The sequence below is a fragment of the Notechis scutatus genome, chromosome 3 (genome assembly GCF_049901735.1).
Source record: "Notechis scutatus isolate UNSWTSFEM ecotype Mainland chromosome 3, rNotScu1.2, whole genome shotgun sequence".
In the NCBI taxonomy this organism is placed as follows: Eukaryota; Metazoa; Chordata; class Lepidosauria; order Squamata; family Elapidae; genus Notechis; species Notechis scutatus.
The window spans coordinates 16,704,404-16,721,755 of record NC_142011.1 but is presented as its reverse complement, the minus strand read 5'-3'; positions in this window follow the sequence as shown (position 1 = coordinate 16,721,755).

The window sequence follows — 17,352 nt, the reverse complement described above, 5'->3', positions numbered from 1 at the left end:
ACTTTTGTTGCAAGTCTTTGTTCGTTCTGAGTCTTTGCTATCCTGACTTCGTCTTTGCAGATTCTGGCTATCTGCTGATATTCTGCCTTAGTTGAATGTCCTTCTTTCCATTTTTTGTGCTTGTCTTTTTTTCTTTCAATTTGCCAGAGATATCTTTGTGCAGCCATACTGGTTTCTTCTTGGATTTCTTGTTTTTCTTTCTCAGTGGTATTGTGCTGGTCTGGGCTTCTATGATCATACTTTTTAGAGTTTCCCAAGATTCTTGAGTTGTTTTCCCCTTTAGGATTTTCATCCATGGATGAATGGTTTGCCATTGCCTCCATTCCAGGGCTGAGGGAGAGTGTTTAGCCCAGCAGGCTTTGTGCCTAAGGCAGGACTAGAATTCATGGACTCCCTGTTTCTAGCCTGTTGCTTTAACCATGACCAAGCTAGCTCTTCTTCTCTCCCTCTGCCTTCCTCCACAAGCTACACTTTCAAATTGCCAAACCCATAAAATCACAGGTTCATTTTCTGAGGAAAATGTCCATAAAGGGTTTCCAGTTGCTAATCAATGTAAGTAGACAATCTGTGCCCCATTGGGAGATGTTTCTTACCTAAATAAAGAACAGAATGACAAGGGTGGGCAAAAAAGCAATGGGAGCCAGAATGACTAATGACTGACTTCCTTCTGGCTTCCCCATTGAGGGAATCTGGTAGGAAGCATCAGAAATCCTCCCTCCCACCCTCCTTCCCTCCCTCCTCTTTCTGGATAAAGGAGAGACTAAGAGATCACCCACCCATAACTCAGACTGCTGGTCTTTCCACAAGATGGAAGTCATGTGGTTTTCTCATTGAATAGAGGGGCAGAGGATAACTAGTTTCCTTGCACAGGCAAGGACATGGATCACTAACAGACAGGAAGCAGCAGGTGAAGCTAAGCAGAATCACATCAGATACCAGTACAATTAGCACAGCCCAAGGCTGTGTGTTCTCTCCTCTTCTTTTCTCCCTATACACCAATGACTGCATCTCAAATGATCCATCTGTTAAACTACTGAAGTTTGCAAATGAGACAATAGTGATTGGTCTCATTTGAGACAACGATGAATCCGCATACTGATGGGAGATTGAACAACTAGCGTGGTGCGACCAGAACAATCTGGAACTGAACACACTCAAAACTATGGAAATGGTGGTAGACTTTAGGAGAAATCCTCCCATACTACCACCTCTTATAATACTAGACAACACAGCATCAACAGTAGAGATCTTCAAATTTCTAGGTCCTATCATAACTCAAGATCTAAAATGGACACCTAACATCAAAAACGTCATCAAAAACGCACAACAAAGAATGTTCTTTCTGCGCCAACTCAGAAAGCTCAAACTGCCCAAGGAGCTTCTGATACAGTTCTACAGAGGAATGATTGAGTCTATTGTCTGCACCTCTATAACTGCCTGGGTTGGTTCTGCAACCCAACAGGACAGACACAGACTTCAGATAATAATTAGGACTGCAGAAAAAACAATTACTATCAACCTGCCTTCAATCAAGGACCTGTATACTGCACGAGTCAAAAAGAGGGCTGTGAAAATATTTACTTATGTCCCTCACATCCTGGACATAAACTGTTTCAACTCCTTCCCTCAAAACAACTCTATAGAGCATTGCACACCAGAACAACTAGACACAAGGACAGTTTTCCCCCTGAATGCCATCACTCTGCTAAACAAATAATTCCCTCAACACTGTCAAACTGTTTACTAAGACTGCATTACTATTAATCTTCTCATCATTCCTATCACCCATCTCCTCCCACTTATGACTGTATGGCTGGAACTTTGTTGCTTGTATCCTTACGATTTATACTGATAGTTTCCTAGTATGATTTGATTGCTTATTTGCACCCCATGACTATCATTAAGTGTTGTGCCTTATGATTCTTGATGAATGTATCTTTTCTTTTTATGTACACTGAGAGCATTTGCACCAAGAAGAATTCCTTGTGTGTCCAATCACACTTGGCCAATAAAGAATTCTATTCTATTCTATTCTATTCTAAATTCAATAAAGGAGAATATTTGTAGTTCAGAGTTGAAATGAGGGATCCTTGGTGCTCTCTGAGCTTGGTTGTTTTCTTGCAAATACTTCACTATCCAAACTAGATAACACCATCACTGGCAATAATGATGTTACCTAGATTTGGTAATGAAACATCTGCAACAAAACCACAAAACTTAGAGAGCACCATCGACCCTACAGTAAGTTCAACCCAAACTCACTTTCTTAATCTCTTTTGGATACAACCAGTTTACAGTCAAAAAGAGATCTTTGAAAAAATTGTGACCAAGAAAACAGCTCTTGGCAAGTCAGACTACAGAAAGTAAAACAAAGCGGAAGTTTAGACTTTTTAAAATATATATATATGACAACATGTATCTTGTACTATAATGTGGAGCTTTGCACTAGAAAGAATTATTCTGCGGCTGAAACGTTCAGGATTTGCCAAGGCTCTTTCTGGTTCCTTATTCCAAAAAGAAAAAAAAAGGAACATGGATGCTTTCATCTCTTGAAAACTCTCCTTCTAGCAAAAACTATTTTATCAGTAGTTTGGTGACACATTGCTTATGAAATAAGATCTCTCTCAAGGTAATGAATATTCAGATTAGTTCCCTTTCTTCTAATATATACTGTACACTTCAAGGAGTATATTTCAGGGTTTGGAAGCTGCTTTTTATAAGCTCCTCTTCAAAATGTAGATACTTTCAGCCTATAATTTTATAGATTGTTCTACTACAAAGATAGAAGGGATATTAAATACCCTTTGTTTGGGACTGGAGAGTGGAATAGATCAAATGTGCCAGGCCAGATGTGCCTGTATAGTAGTCTCCATTTAGTGACTGTCTCATTTAGTGATTGTTTAACCATTATATCAAAGTGCTAAAAAAAATTTAACTTAACAATCAGACCTTGCACTTATGACCTTCCAAAGGTCTCTTCCCTCTTATTTTCACTTACTGATTTACCCCAGAAAAAGAGTTCCAGTTCAGCTGAAGGAAGTAGCAAGACACAGAGGTAAATTGAAGTAAAATTATGCCAGAGCAAAGTCAAAGTCACACGATTTTCATTTAGCAACCGCTTCACTTATTGGCCGAGTTGGTGGTCCCAATTTTGGTAGCTAAAGGACTACCTGTAATGCATAGATGGATCCTAGCTCCACAAAGTGACATCCACATTCTTGATCAATATCTGAAAGTGGTTCCTGTTTGAGGATAAAATCTTCACATTTGGAGTTGTGACTGCCCAGCCATTCTATCCCAAATGTTGCACCACAGTTGAAGTTGTTGTGCAGGGGCACTAGGGGTGAGGGAGGGATGAGAGAACAGCCAGAAGGCAGAGATGTTAGCCATGTCAATGCAATTGAAGCCCCTCTCCTTAAAAGAGGAAAAGGTTTTAATCACATGGTCACAATTGCCATCTTTAGTTTTGGACACACACATCTTGCAGATACCCCTAGTTGGGAGTAAGTAAAATCACCAGTTTTAGCCCCAATGATTTGACCATGCATTAGTATTCATTTGCTGGGGACACACCTAATACAACTGGACAAATATTGTAGGTAGTTATGGAAGTTATTTTAAAACAGTAACATTATACATCCTTATTTAATTTGTTTATTAATGTACATCCTGCATTTTTTTCCGCAGGTCAGCGTATTACATCTAACACATAACAAAAACCCATAAGCCATAACAGCAACCTGGTTGCTATTGTTTTTTTCAATAGGCAACTGGACTTTCTGGTTTTTCTTTGAAGAGGTTTCGCTTCTCATCCAAGAAGCTTCTTCAGGTCTGACTGGATGATGGGGAATGGAAAGATTTATACTTCTTGCAGAGAGCTGGTCATTTGCATCCTTTTAGCGGGTCGTTGAAAGGTAGATTGGAGGTAGATTGAGTATGACAGAACTAATCCAAATTTACCCAGGGAGCTTCTGTGGATGGAGGTGAACTTAAACCTACCTCTCTCAACTCCCAGTTGCATATTTTAATCACTAAGCCACACTCTCTTTTCTTCCTGCTGTAAATTGGATGGCTTTTCATTTTGAACCTGATTTCTGGCTTAGTTTTCAATTCTATTAGGAATGGTGTCAGCCTGAAGAAGAAAACAGAAATAAATCTAACTATTGAAGCAATCAAGACTCATGGGGAAAATGTGTTCACAATGTTCACACCTTTTCCATGCATATTTTTTAAACAATAATCACATTGTTAACAAACCATAATGAAGCAGCATGACATGAATATATGGAAGGAAAACTCTGTAACAATTAAGGGAAAGAAAGAAAACAACACAGATAGGGATAGCCCCTTCAACTAAATTGACACCTCCATACCAATCCTTCAAAACACTTAAAACCCAACCCGCATTTGTCTGCACAGCAGCTGACCTTGAAATGCTGTGAACCAGTCCCAAAGGATCAGGAGATGGTGCAAAACATGGCACCTATCAGCACCTTGCCATCTCATCCATATCCAAGTAATAAGGAGTCACATATGGCAGTTAGTACATTTTAATAGGAGGCAAAGGTGCTAAGGTGCTCTCAGTGTACTTATCTGATGCTTCTTTAGCAATGTTAATGGAATGCTAAAGCTACTTCTATGAGGTAGGAGAAAAACCTTTGATTTGGGAAACTCTCATCAATCCAAAAATGCTTACCCCCAAATCTTCCAAACTACCAGTATTCCTAGTTGTAAAACTAATTTCAGACCAGTTTCTCATGCATTGCTCTCAAGTTGGTTCACTTGCTTGCTGGGGGTATCCTAAGGGCATGGATAGGAAGCAGTGCAAATGTCTGTAGAGATTTGCAGCCTGCAGGGACAAGGAGAACTGCTCAGGTGGCCCTAGTGAACCTCCAAGTGCTTCAACAATCCTCTAAAAGGATGCAAATGACCAGCTGTCTGCAAGGAATATAAATCCTTCCATTTCCCACTGTCCTGTCAGAACCAAAGAAGCTTCTTGGATGAGAAGTCCAGTTGCCTCCTGAAAAAGCATCTGTTGGGACAGTCATGACCTGGATGACTGAGAATCTCTATAGATTTTTAGCTGTACAATTTGGGATTAACACCCTTTGAATGGTGTGGGAATAGGAATGGATTTCCAGAGGAAAAATTGCACCAGGAGCTACTACTCAGGTGACCCTGAGGACACAGATAAACTTCCAAGTGCTTCAATGACCCTCTAAAAGGATGCAACTGACCAAGGAAGGAATCCATCCCCCACTATCCTGTCAGAGCTGAAGAAGCTTCTTGGATGAGAAGTGAAACATCTTCAAAAAAAAAAAAAAAAACCCAAGGAAGTCCAGTTGCCTCCTGAAAAAATACCTTTGGGACAAGCAGTGCAGATGTTGCATGAGGAGATGTCTTTAAGATGAGAGTGGTGGTTATTGGTATACATTTGGAGTAAGGATTTGAGTCTTCCTCATTCTTCAAGTGCCTTTTATGGTTATTATCTTCCCAAGAACTTTGTCAGAGAAGCCCATATGATTCCTCTTGAGGAAGAACCATCTTTTAATTTCATGGCTGCAGACATCGTCTGCAATGATCTTGGAGCCCAAGAAAATAAAATCTGTCACTGTTTCCATGTTTGACAAGGGGGCTAGAAACTATGTCTTGCGAAGAGAGATAAAAGAAACTGGCAGTATTTAGCCATGGGAGGAGAAGACAAGAAACATGATAGTACTTTTCAAATACGTGAAGGATATCGCCCAGAAAAAAAAAAAATCAAGACCTGTTCTCTTTTTTCCCTACAGAATAGGATAAAGTATAGTGGCTTGAAAAGATTTCAGTTCAATGTTAGGAGGAACTTTTGTACAGTACAGTGAGAACAGTGTGACCACGAAAACAATTATCCAGGGAGGTTACGATTCCCCTGACCCAGATGTATTCAAGGAGAGGCTGGACTGACATTGAACAGGCAGTCATATTTCATGATCTACATGACCCTTTTTAATGATTCTATGGCAGGTAATTAATTTTCCCAAGGGGTCATGTGAGAAACTGGGACTATTGGGGAGGGCCAAACCAATAGGCTGAACTTAATTCTGCTCAATATTAATTCAATCGCTTTATAACAAGCTGTAAATTGCATGGTTTGGATCAGCTGCTCTGATAATGCATGTTATGTCTTATTTACATTTGATTTCTAAATTCTGATTTACCTCACATGGACCAGATAGGGACAGACAAAGGGCTGGATGTGGCCCAGGGGCTATAAAATGCCCAGCTCTGTTCTTTGGAAACTTGATTGACCTTGATAATTCATATCTTGAAGTGACATTACATGAAAACATTAGGGGACTGGAGACTAAAACGTATGAAGAACGGTTACAGAAACTGCGCACGGCTAGTCTAGTAAAGAGAAGGACCAGGGGAGACATGATAGCAGTTTTCCAATATTTGAGGGGCTGCCACAGAGAGGAAGGGGTCAAGCTATTTTCTAAAGTGCCTGTAGGCCAGACAAGGAACAATGGACGGAAACTGAACAAGGAGAGATTTAACCTGGAAATAAGGAGAAACTTTCTGACAGTGAGAACAATCAACCAATGGAACAGCTTGCCCTCGGAAGTTGTGGGAGCGCCATCACTTGAGACTTTCAAGAAGAGATTGGACTGCCATTTGTCTGAAAGGGTGTAGGGTCTCCCGCTTGGGCGGGGGTTGGACTAGATGACCTACAAGGTCCCTTCCAACTCTGATTATCTGTTATCTGTTAAAACAATACCTACATTTTAGAAAAGAGAATGTGATTCTTATGCCATTGGCTATCTGTAAACTCTCCCATGTAATCCCTTAATTTGAGGTAGAGTCGGGATGAGTGGATGGAATTGAGCTTTTAGTGGCAGGATGTCCTTCGTGACACAGTGATTATTTTTTCTTTATGCCCTAGGAGAAAAACATCTGTAGCTACCTAGAATTGAACTCTTATACTTCCAAATGGGAGGCAAGTATCTTCACCACTAAGCCACCACACTGTTCCCATTGGCTACCTATCAACCATCAAAATGTTCTACCTACATATATGGGCAACATTTGTTCATAGCCAGCCACAAAATACATGCAACAACAAGAGACAGGACTACCAACACGTTTATATCAGAGAGATATTATATTGCTACTGTCCCCACTGCTATGTTGAACTGCTTTTAAGCCATCCTTGGTTTGATAGAAGACTAGACTAGATTGAAATTTGCTATCCCTGCTGACAATCTCTATTGCTTTTGAACTTGATTTTTCTTCAACCTAACAGACTGTATACTCTATGAGGCTTAAATACTTTCATGTCAGGAAAGCTGAGGACAATTTAAGCTTGTCTCAGTCATGAGTCTTGGGATGAAAGCAACATCATGGAGACATAACAGAAAAAGTTGTTGCTCGATCTTGTTTATCACTTGGTTATGTTGAAGTGCAGAAAAAGGTTTGTAACTGAGACATTGATGAGAAATCAACACCTATCTAGAGATATAGGGTGTGTGTATTTATTTACTTAACTCTCTTAAGTTTGACTCAGAGTTACCTTGTCACATATCTTTCAGAAAACAATCGCTAATGACAACAGCAAAATAGGTATCGCAGGATCCAATCTTGGTCAGTCACCAGGACCAGTGGTTTTGTATTCAGAGATTTTGGACTCATGCTGGAGCCCATCCAGAGGTGGTATTCAGCAGGTTCTGACCAGTTCTGGAGAACTGGTAGCAGAAATTTTGAGTAGTTCAGAAAACCGGCAAATACCACCTCTGACTGGATCCGCCTTCATCTATTCTCTGCCTCCCAAGTCCCAGCTGATTGGCTGGGTCTTCTTTTGTTGCCCTGCACAGGAGAACGGAACTGGAAAATACGTTAGTGGGGTGGGGATTTTGCAGTATCCTTCCCCTGCCACGCCCACAAAGCCACGCCCACAAAGCCATGCTATGCCCACAAAGCCACACACACAGAACTGGTAGTAAAAATTTTTGAATTCCACCACTGAGCCCAGCCTCAGGGAACTCCTCTCCAGCAGAGTGTGATTCAATCTTAATGACCTGCTAAAAGAATGCAAATGACCAGCTGTCTGCAAGAAATATAAATCCTTCCATTCCCCACCATCCTGTCGGATCTGAAGAAGCTTCTTAGGTGAGAAGCGAAACCTCTTCAAATAAAAACCAGAAAGTCCAGTTGCCTCTTGAAAAAAAAAGCACCTTTGGAACAACCATGACCTGGATGGCTGAGAAACTCCATAGGCATTTACCCTGGGACACGCATATTGGCCCGCATTTGTGAAAATAGGTATACTTATTCAAGCACTAGGATAGAAAATGTTCCAGTTAGCTGGTGCAAAATGTTTGAGATGGGCACCTATTCTAAACTTTTGTGTTTCTTTGTTGCTGAAGTCAACCTTTAGTTATCTCCTTCACAAGTCATCAAATATTACAACAGAAATGCACACGAAAACACTCCTGCAGCCGTTTCTGATTGCTTTTTTCTCTCTCTATTGGACTAAACAGCGAGGTTTTCAAAATAACTGAGGTCAAAAAGGTAGCAGTTTCCGAAGTCATTAGAGCAGAGTGCCTCTATGACCTGGAAAATTAATCCATTGCCAGATGCTTCCAGTATCAAAGGTTATAGCAGAATTTATATTTCTTTGTAAACATTTATCCATTCCTGGCTCAGGTGGTTTGCACAAATATTACATCTTTCCATATTAACTGTTCAAACACTCCACACTAATGTTTTCTTTCCTTCCTTTCCATTTTCTTTGTTATCCCAATTCTCTTATGATATCTTCATAGGAACTCAAAGTTCTAAAAGATGGATGAATGTATAGAATTTGCCTTTCAATATTGGCTTTCAGGATGGTGGTTTGACATCATAAGTTTTTAGGATGGAAGACAGGAAAATAACTGCAGTTAAGTACTGTTGAGCCCAGTATTTATTTTAAAGATGGTGGGTTATGAATGAACTGAATGGTATCTCTGTTGTTATACACTGTATAATATACAATTGTTGTTTCAGGCAAGTTTCTGTCCTTATCTTTCATTTTCTGTATGGATCTCCCTCTCTCTCCCCCCTCCTCTCTCTCTCTCCCTCTCTCCTCTTTCTCTCTCTCCCTCCCTCTCCTTCTCTCTCTCCTTCTCTCCTCTCTCTCCCCTCCCTCTCTCTCTCCCTTTCTCTCCCTCTCCCATCTCTCTCTCCCCCTCTCCATGTCTCTCTCCCTTTCTCTCTCTCCTTCTCTCTCTCCCTTTCTCTCTCTCTCCTCTCTCTCTTCTCTCTCTCTCCCTCTCTCTCCCTCTCCTCTCCCTCTCTCTCCCTCTCCCTCTCTCCATCTCCCTCTCCCCCTCTCCATGTCTCTCTCCCTTTCTCTCTCTCCCTCACTCTCTCCCTTTATCTCTCTCTCCCTTTATCTCTCTCTCCCCTCTCCTCCTCCCTCTCCCCCTCTCTCCCTCTCTCCCCTCCCTCTCCCCTCCCTCTCCCCTCGCTCTCTCTCCCCCTCTCTCCCCTCTCCCTTTCTCTCTCTCCCTCACTCTCTTGCTCTCTCCCTCCCTCTCTCCCTCTCTCTCTCCCCCTCTCCATGTCTCTCTCCCTTTCTCCCTCCCTCTCCCTCCCTCCCTCTCCCTCCCTCTCTCTCCCTCACTCTCTCCCTTTATCTCTCTCTCTCCCTTTCTCTCTCTCTCCCTCTCCTTCTCCCTCTCCCTCTCTCTCCCTCCCTCTCTCCCTCCCTCTCCCCTCCTCGCTCTCCTCGCTCTCTCTCCCCCTCTCTCCCCTCTCCCTTTCTCTCTCCCTCACTCTCTCCCTCTCCATCTCCCTCTCTCCATCTCTCTCTCCCCCTCTCCATGTCTCTCTCCCTTTCTCCCTCCCTCTTTCTCCCTCCCTCCCTCTCCCTCCCCTCTCTCTCCCTCTCTCTCCCTTTCTCTCTCTCCCTCTCCCTCTCCTTCTCTCTCTCTCCCTCTCTCTCCTCTCTTCCTCTCCTCTCTCCCTCCCTCTCTCTCCTCTCTCTCTCCCTCTTTCCCTCCCTCTCTCCCTTTCTCTCTCTCCCCTCTCCATGTCTCTCTCCCCCTCTCTCCCTTTCTCTCTCTCTCTCCCTTTCACTCTCTCTCTCCCTCTCCTTCTCTCTCTCCCTCTCTCCCTCCCTCTCCCTCCCTCTCTCTCCCTCTCTCCCTCTCTCTCCCCACCTCTCCATGTCTCTCTCCCTCTCCCTCTCTCTCTCTCATCTCAGAATTGGAATGTCTTCTAGTCCAACCCTCTGCTCAAGCAGGAGACCCATGGTGGCGAACCTATGGCATGCGTACCAGAGGTGGTTCCCTGAGCCCTCTCTGCAGGCACCTGATCTGTCACCCCAGCTGAGCTCTGCTGCACATGTGCACATGTGCCTCCCGCCAGCCAGCTCATCTTCGGGTTTCTGCCACACATGCAGGGGGTGCATGCGCAGGGATGTGCATGCATATGCAGGGGGGTCATGCACAAGGAATGCACACACATTGCATTTTGGAGATGCGTGCATGTGCACTTTGGGCACTTGGTGCAGAAAACGTTAGTCATCACTGCCCTATACCATTCCAGACAAGTGGCTGTCCAGTCTCTTCTTTAAAGCCTCCAGTGATGGAGCACCCCCAACTTCTGAAGGCAAACCGTTCCATTGGTTAATTCTTCTCACGGTTAGGACACTTATCTTTAGTTCTAGGTTGCTCCTCTCCTTGATTAGTTTCCACCTGTTGTTTCTTGTATTACCTTTCTTGCTTTGAAAAACAGGTTGACCCTCCCCCCCCTCTTCTTTGTGACAGACTCTCAAGTATTGGAACATCACGATCATGTCACCCCATTTCTCCTTTTTACTAGACTAAAGATACCCAATTCCTGCAACTATTCTTCATGTGTTTTAGCCTCCAGTCCCCTAATCATCTTTGTTCCTCTTTTCTGCACTCTTTCCAGAGTCTCTATATCTTTTTATAATATGGTGATCAAAACTGGATGCAATATTCTAAGTGTGGTCTTGTTATGACTTTATAAAGTTCTCTCTCTCTCTCTCTCTCTCTCTCTCTCTCTCTCTCTCTCTCTCTCTCTCTCTAGCTCTCTCTCTCCCCCTCCCTCCTTCCCTTCCTCCCTCTCTCCTATCTATCTATCTATCTATCTATCTATCTATCTATCTATCTATCTATCTATCTATCTAATGCAGGGGTGTTAAACCTGTGGCCTGCAAGCCAGATGCATCACCTCCACCTCCATTTTAGCAAAGGGAAAAAAGTCATGATATGTCACATGACAGCAATGCGACACTGTGAGTTTGAAACCCCTGATCTAATGGGTCTAAAGAATTACCTCCTTATTTTTCTTTTTGCATGAAATTAATCATTCCAATTCAGATTGTTGGCCCATTTTATCTACCCTAGTCCACTGGGACTGATAGGTCTTAGACAAACCTCTGCAGATCTTCTTTAAGTGGAGATGCTGCAGGTTGAACGTGAAATCGGATAGTTACACATATTCATTGATATGGCTCATGCTTTGCTGCAGAAAATTCCACATTCATTCTTAATCATTTACCATAGGCCTGTCAGAGAGTAGATACTAAGACTCAGAATTCAGAATCATGTATTTTTCCCCATTGGGGAGAGGGAAATAGCTAGATTTTTATAGGGAAAAAAGAGAAATAAATGAAACCAATTAACCCCCCCCCACACACACACACACACATCCACCTTCCTAAATTAATAATAGCAAGTTTCAGAAGGTGGATTTAAATTGTTTTCCCCATGAAAGGGATGACTCATAAAGAATTACATGCAATGTGGAGATTGGTCTTTACCCTTTATGCTCAATATAGCACAAACTTTGTGTTCATTCGGGACAAACATGCAAATAATAGATAAAATTAATAGAAAGCCTAAAGGGTGATTATTTGAACAGAAACTTTTTGGTTTCCTTCAAAATGCCGCTGCAGCTATGAAACCCTATTCGGAATGGGAATTCCCTTAAGTGAGGGCTAATGCAATCAAGACATTGAAACATCTCAGATAGAATAATTTTGCTGTCACTGAGACCTATAAGCAGGATTTGCAGCCCAATATTCTAATCCAAGAAGATTTTCAATCAACTCTTTAGCAATGGCATTAATTACCGCAAGCTCTTGACAGCCAATATCACTGACATGGAGGAGGAGGAATAAAAGAAGGTGGGAAGAAAACAATTCTTTTTGTAGAAATTTTAAAAAGTCACCCCAGAAGTTTCTTAGGAACATCCAATACAGGTTGTCCTCAAGTTATGACCGCAACTGAGCCCAAAAATTATGTTGCTAAGTGAAATATTTGTTAAGTGAGTTTGCCCCATTTTACAACTTTTCTTGCCACAGTTGTTAAATGAATTATTGCATTTGTCAAGATAGTAACAAGGTTATCAAGTGAATCTGGATTTCTCATTGATTTGGCTTGTCAGAAGGTAGCAAAAGTGGATCACATGACCTTAGGACATTGCAACTGTCATAAGTAGGAACCAGTTGCCAAGCGTCTGAATTTTGATCATGTGCAATGGTTGTAAGTGTGAAAAACGGTCATAAGTCCCTTTTTTCCAGTGCTGTTGCAATTTTGAACAGTCACTAAATGTAACCTTTCCCAGAAAAAGGGAGGAGGGAGAAAGACAGGAAAAGTTGGAGTTTTTTTTTTAAAAAAGTTTTTTATTTATTTTGACAACAAACATTGACAAATACAAACATAAAACATTAAATAAAACCATCTTTCCATTGTACAGTGTGTTGATTGGTACATATCTTTTGTGCACAATATCAACAGTCTTTCCCTTCTAAATTAAAATTAAAATTCATATTATATGGATCAACTATGCATATAACTCCTTATTAGACTTTAATTATAAATTCACATCATCCTTTATGAGCAAATCTCAACTTTTACAAAACCTAGTTCATAATATCATTCATTTCATTGTAATCAGTTGTAACATATCATTATATTGTCTTATCTTTACTATTATGTTGTATTTATACTATAATATATTTTATTTCCCTATTTTCTTATCTAGCCATTGATAAAATAAATCCCAAATTGTCTTATCTTTACTATTATGTTGTATTTATATTATAATATATTTTATTTCCCTATTTTCTTATCTAGCCATTGATAAAATAAATCCCAAATTTTATAATATTCTTTATCTTCTTTTTTTTTTTTTAAAACAAGTTTTATTAAAAGTTTCAACAACAAACAAATCATTACATATTAAATCTTTCCCTGTCTTTCTACAATAATTTCCCCAATATTCTCATAAAACACAAACAAACACAAACAAACATAAAAAAAAATCTTTTAGTAAAGTACCTTGGCCCCAGTTACCTCTCTTTGCATGGGCTAAAATAATAGCACATATCACTCTTCACATTTCTATCTTATTTAATCCATCTTAATTAAATCATTAAATTTGTATCTTTTGCCCATTCATTTATCCCTCTATCTCTTCTTATAATAAAAAAAAATTTCTCCTGAAATCACTAATCAGAGTATGATGCCTTTCTATCCTCCCCTAAGTTAGTAAAATTAACATTCAGCATAACAAATACCCAATTTGGTTCTGCTTGGTACATTCTATCCACCAAAAATGTTTAAATACATTGTATCCTCCTTTCCTTCGATATTTTATTACATTTTAAAAATCAATCATTATTAAAAACTTCAACATTTTAATTTCTTATTAAATCTTAAACCATTCTAATTTACTATTTCAAATATAAATGTTACAATACCATCTTCTGTACCTTAGCAGAATCTTTCTTACAGAAAATTATATTTCATCCTTTGTCTCTAAAAAAATCCCTCTTCTCCCATCCAATTTTAAAGCTTTGAGGCTTTTCTCCGCCTTTCCCCTTTCTTTCTTCCCCCACCAAATCTTCCTAGCCCCCTTCTTCTTCTAACCTCTGCCTTGCTGGGATCCCTTCTCTGTTGTGTTCCCTTTTCTCTTGTTTGTTATCATTATATTTACTTTGCATCATATTTTCTCTTTCTCAAATGTTTTTTTAGATCTTAAGTCCTTCATTTTCCTTGTTCTCTTCCTTCCTTCTTCCTTAGATAAGTTTTGGGATTCAATGAAGATGGCGTCTTCGTCTCTTCCTTGTTGTTCTTCTTCCGTTTCCATCTGTTCCATTGTCTGTTGGTAATTGACCAGCGCCATTTCTAGAAATAGAAAAGCTTTTTCCATGCCATCTTTGCAGGCTGCTTTTGTTTGCTCATATTCATCCCTCAGGTCTTCAAAAGGAAAGCCATTATAAATAAATCTTTTCTTTTCTTTATTCCTCTTTCTTCTTACACCAACCAAATATTCCGAGAGAAAGGCAAAACAATCCCAAAATCCACAATCCTCAATAAATCCAAGCAAGCCAAAATTCCCCCTTCCTCTTCCAGGGTGGTATCAAACAAATAAAAAAAAGAATCCAAGTCTATATTTTAAAGCCTTATTAAGATTGTATTTCTGTCCTCAAGTCTTCAAGGCATCTCCTCCAACAAGATCCAAATTTATATATTTTCTTTATCCTCTCCCTTCCGGCTTAATTCCGTCGGGAGGGAGAGTAAACTTTCCCTTCAGCACCTCAAAATAGCCGCTTTTTTTTCTCTTGTGGAAGAAATCATCAGAAAACCATCTTTTCCAGGAATTAAATTAGATAAATCTCAAAGCCCTGGGTCGACCAAGAAGAACTTTCACTTTCAATAACTTTCTCTTCTTCCTCCTGCGCATACTTGCCCGGCTGTCAACTTCTTTGTGGCGGCCATTGCGGACCGCCGCTGCACCGTCCTGGTAACAGGGGTTCTGCCGCCAGGGAGGGGGTCTGCAACACCCCAAACCCTTCCTCCGGATCCCCTTACCTTCAGCTACCCCTGCAGGGCAGCCTTGCTCCGCACCCGTCCGGTCGGAGCCCCAAACGGCTAGCGCGGCAGGGGATCGCGCAGCTCGCGAATCCCTACCGCCGCGAAGCCGACAAACCGGAAACCCAATATTCTTTATCTTCTTGATCTCTAATTGCTCGTGTCAATTTATTCATTTCTGTACATTCCATTATTTTCTAGGAAAAGTTGGAGGTTTTGAGTGTTTTTGTGAGTCAGGCCTAAATCTGACTTCTAAATCTTTTAATAATTTGAAATGATTTTAAAAAGCCCAATTAACTATTGGTGAATATACAGGTCAAGCCAGCATGACAAATTCCATGAAATTAGCATCCCGCATGAACTTGAAGGCAATGTCAATCTGTCCTTTGGCTACAAGCCAAATCAGAGCCAGGACCACAACAAATGTGCAGTTTCTCTGAGTGTCTTATGTATCATTCAACATGAACCAAAGGTCTCTCCTGTCCTCAGTGAGTTTTCCAGTATCATGACTGATCCTTGTCTATTCTCGGACTGTGCTCGCACAATGTACTTACTGATGGTTCGATGTGTTGTAAAAACCAGAAAACTGCCCGACTCAACAGCGATTCCGTTAAGTGTGGAGAAGCACATTGTGCCTCAAAAGTCAAGGTAAAAATATCTTCTGAGAGGGAGAATTTCCTGCTAAGGCATGTAAATCTGGTCAAATTTTTGATGATCTGGGCTTGGAAGTTCATTCGTTGTCAGCCATTCGGTGAACCTGAACAGATTTAGGTCTGACTCACAATGCAGAGCGGCTTTGCAAAGTAGGAGAGCTCTGTCTCCATTCTTCCATGACAGAATTAACTCCTCCTCCAGTGAAAAACCAAGATTAAGGAGTGCATAAGGGGATTGTTTTCTCATTCATCCAATGTTTGCCTTGACTTTTTATATTGGATTACTAGAGACTTGCCAGAAACTGCTTGATCAGAGCATCCAGTGAAAGCAAAGTAGCGAGGTAAGGATCAGAATGTTAGTAGACACAGCACACTAATATAATAGATAGTATTCTTGCCTATAAGGATCTTCAGGCAGTTCTAGAAAATAATGGCTTGTTAGAGCCCCCTACCACAAATCAGAATCTTACACATTAATTCCATGACCATCCTGAACAGATGGACTCCCATATCCCCATTTTTCATATTGGTATAAACCACCTGCTATAAACAGAAGAATTGGCAATTATCTATGGGTGATCTTTGAACATGTACAGTACATCTTGCATTATTGTAAAATCTGGGAAAGAAAGCCATTAGTTTCTGAATACATCAGTTGGGAAGAGAAGCATTAGTTCAGAAACATTAATTTTGGACAAATGTTTACAATTAGCATGTAGCTTCATTTCTAATTGAATCAAATATGAGTGCACCGTATCTAATCTTATCCAGAAAATTATGGAATATTTTATATAAAAGGGTAATATAAAAGGGTAAACCAGGCTACAGAAGAATAGAATAAAGTTTCTATTCTTTATTCTATTCTATTAACACATGTTTTTTCCACAGTGCTTAGGTGTCATTGTGTGTCCAAAATGGCTGTATCCAGAACACAACTGTAAATCATGTTGGCAAGAAGCTTAGGATAAACCCATAGGTATTACTGATTGTATATGTGCACGGGAGTGCAACCTCAGTATGCTGTGGTCATTGTTGTTATTGCTATTAAAATCATCCTCTGCATGGCTTTATACAGAACACAAAATGACAAATTCCTTACTCAAATAATCTAAAACCGAAAACATTAAAAACAATAAAGATAGGGAAAGAAGGACAAATTTCAAGTGCATGTGTTTAGAGCTTGGTTATAGGTCATGAGAATTAGGAAGTTGTGCAATAGGTGGGTTTACTGTAGCAGTGGTCCCCAACCACCGGGCCCCGGACCCAGTACCGGTCCGTGGATCATTTTGTACCGGGCCACCTATTTTGCTTGGGTGCCACCATCTTGTTTCGACGGCGCTTGAGAAAGTGCTTCCGGGTGAGCTTGTTGGTTGTCGGTTGGAAAGCGGCGTTTGGGTGCTGAAGGAATCCTCGTGCCTTAGTTTCGTCGAAGGGGGGGGCGGCTTCAAACAAAGAGCCATCCCGATGGCGGTGGAGTCTCGCGTTACTCAGGAGAAGATTAAGAAAGAGCCCAAAAAGCCCATCGACCACGAGAAGGTACAAAGGAGGAGTTGAAGGTGGCGGGGAGAAGCGGGGGACGGCTGGCTGGCCGGTCGCTCGGCTCGCCTTGCCTTGGTCGTGCGTGCTGATGCCGGTACCGGTCCATGGATCATTTTGTACATTTTGTACCGGGCCGTGGTACAAAAAAGGTTGGGGGCTACTGTACTGTAGGATTCAGAGGAGATGAGAAAAGTGTGGCAGTAAGTGAGGAATACTGCTGTCCTTCAAAAAGTCAAGAGATCTTTGGCCAACTGAAGATAGTGGAGCTGGAAATCACAGGCCATGAAAAA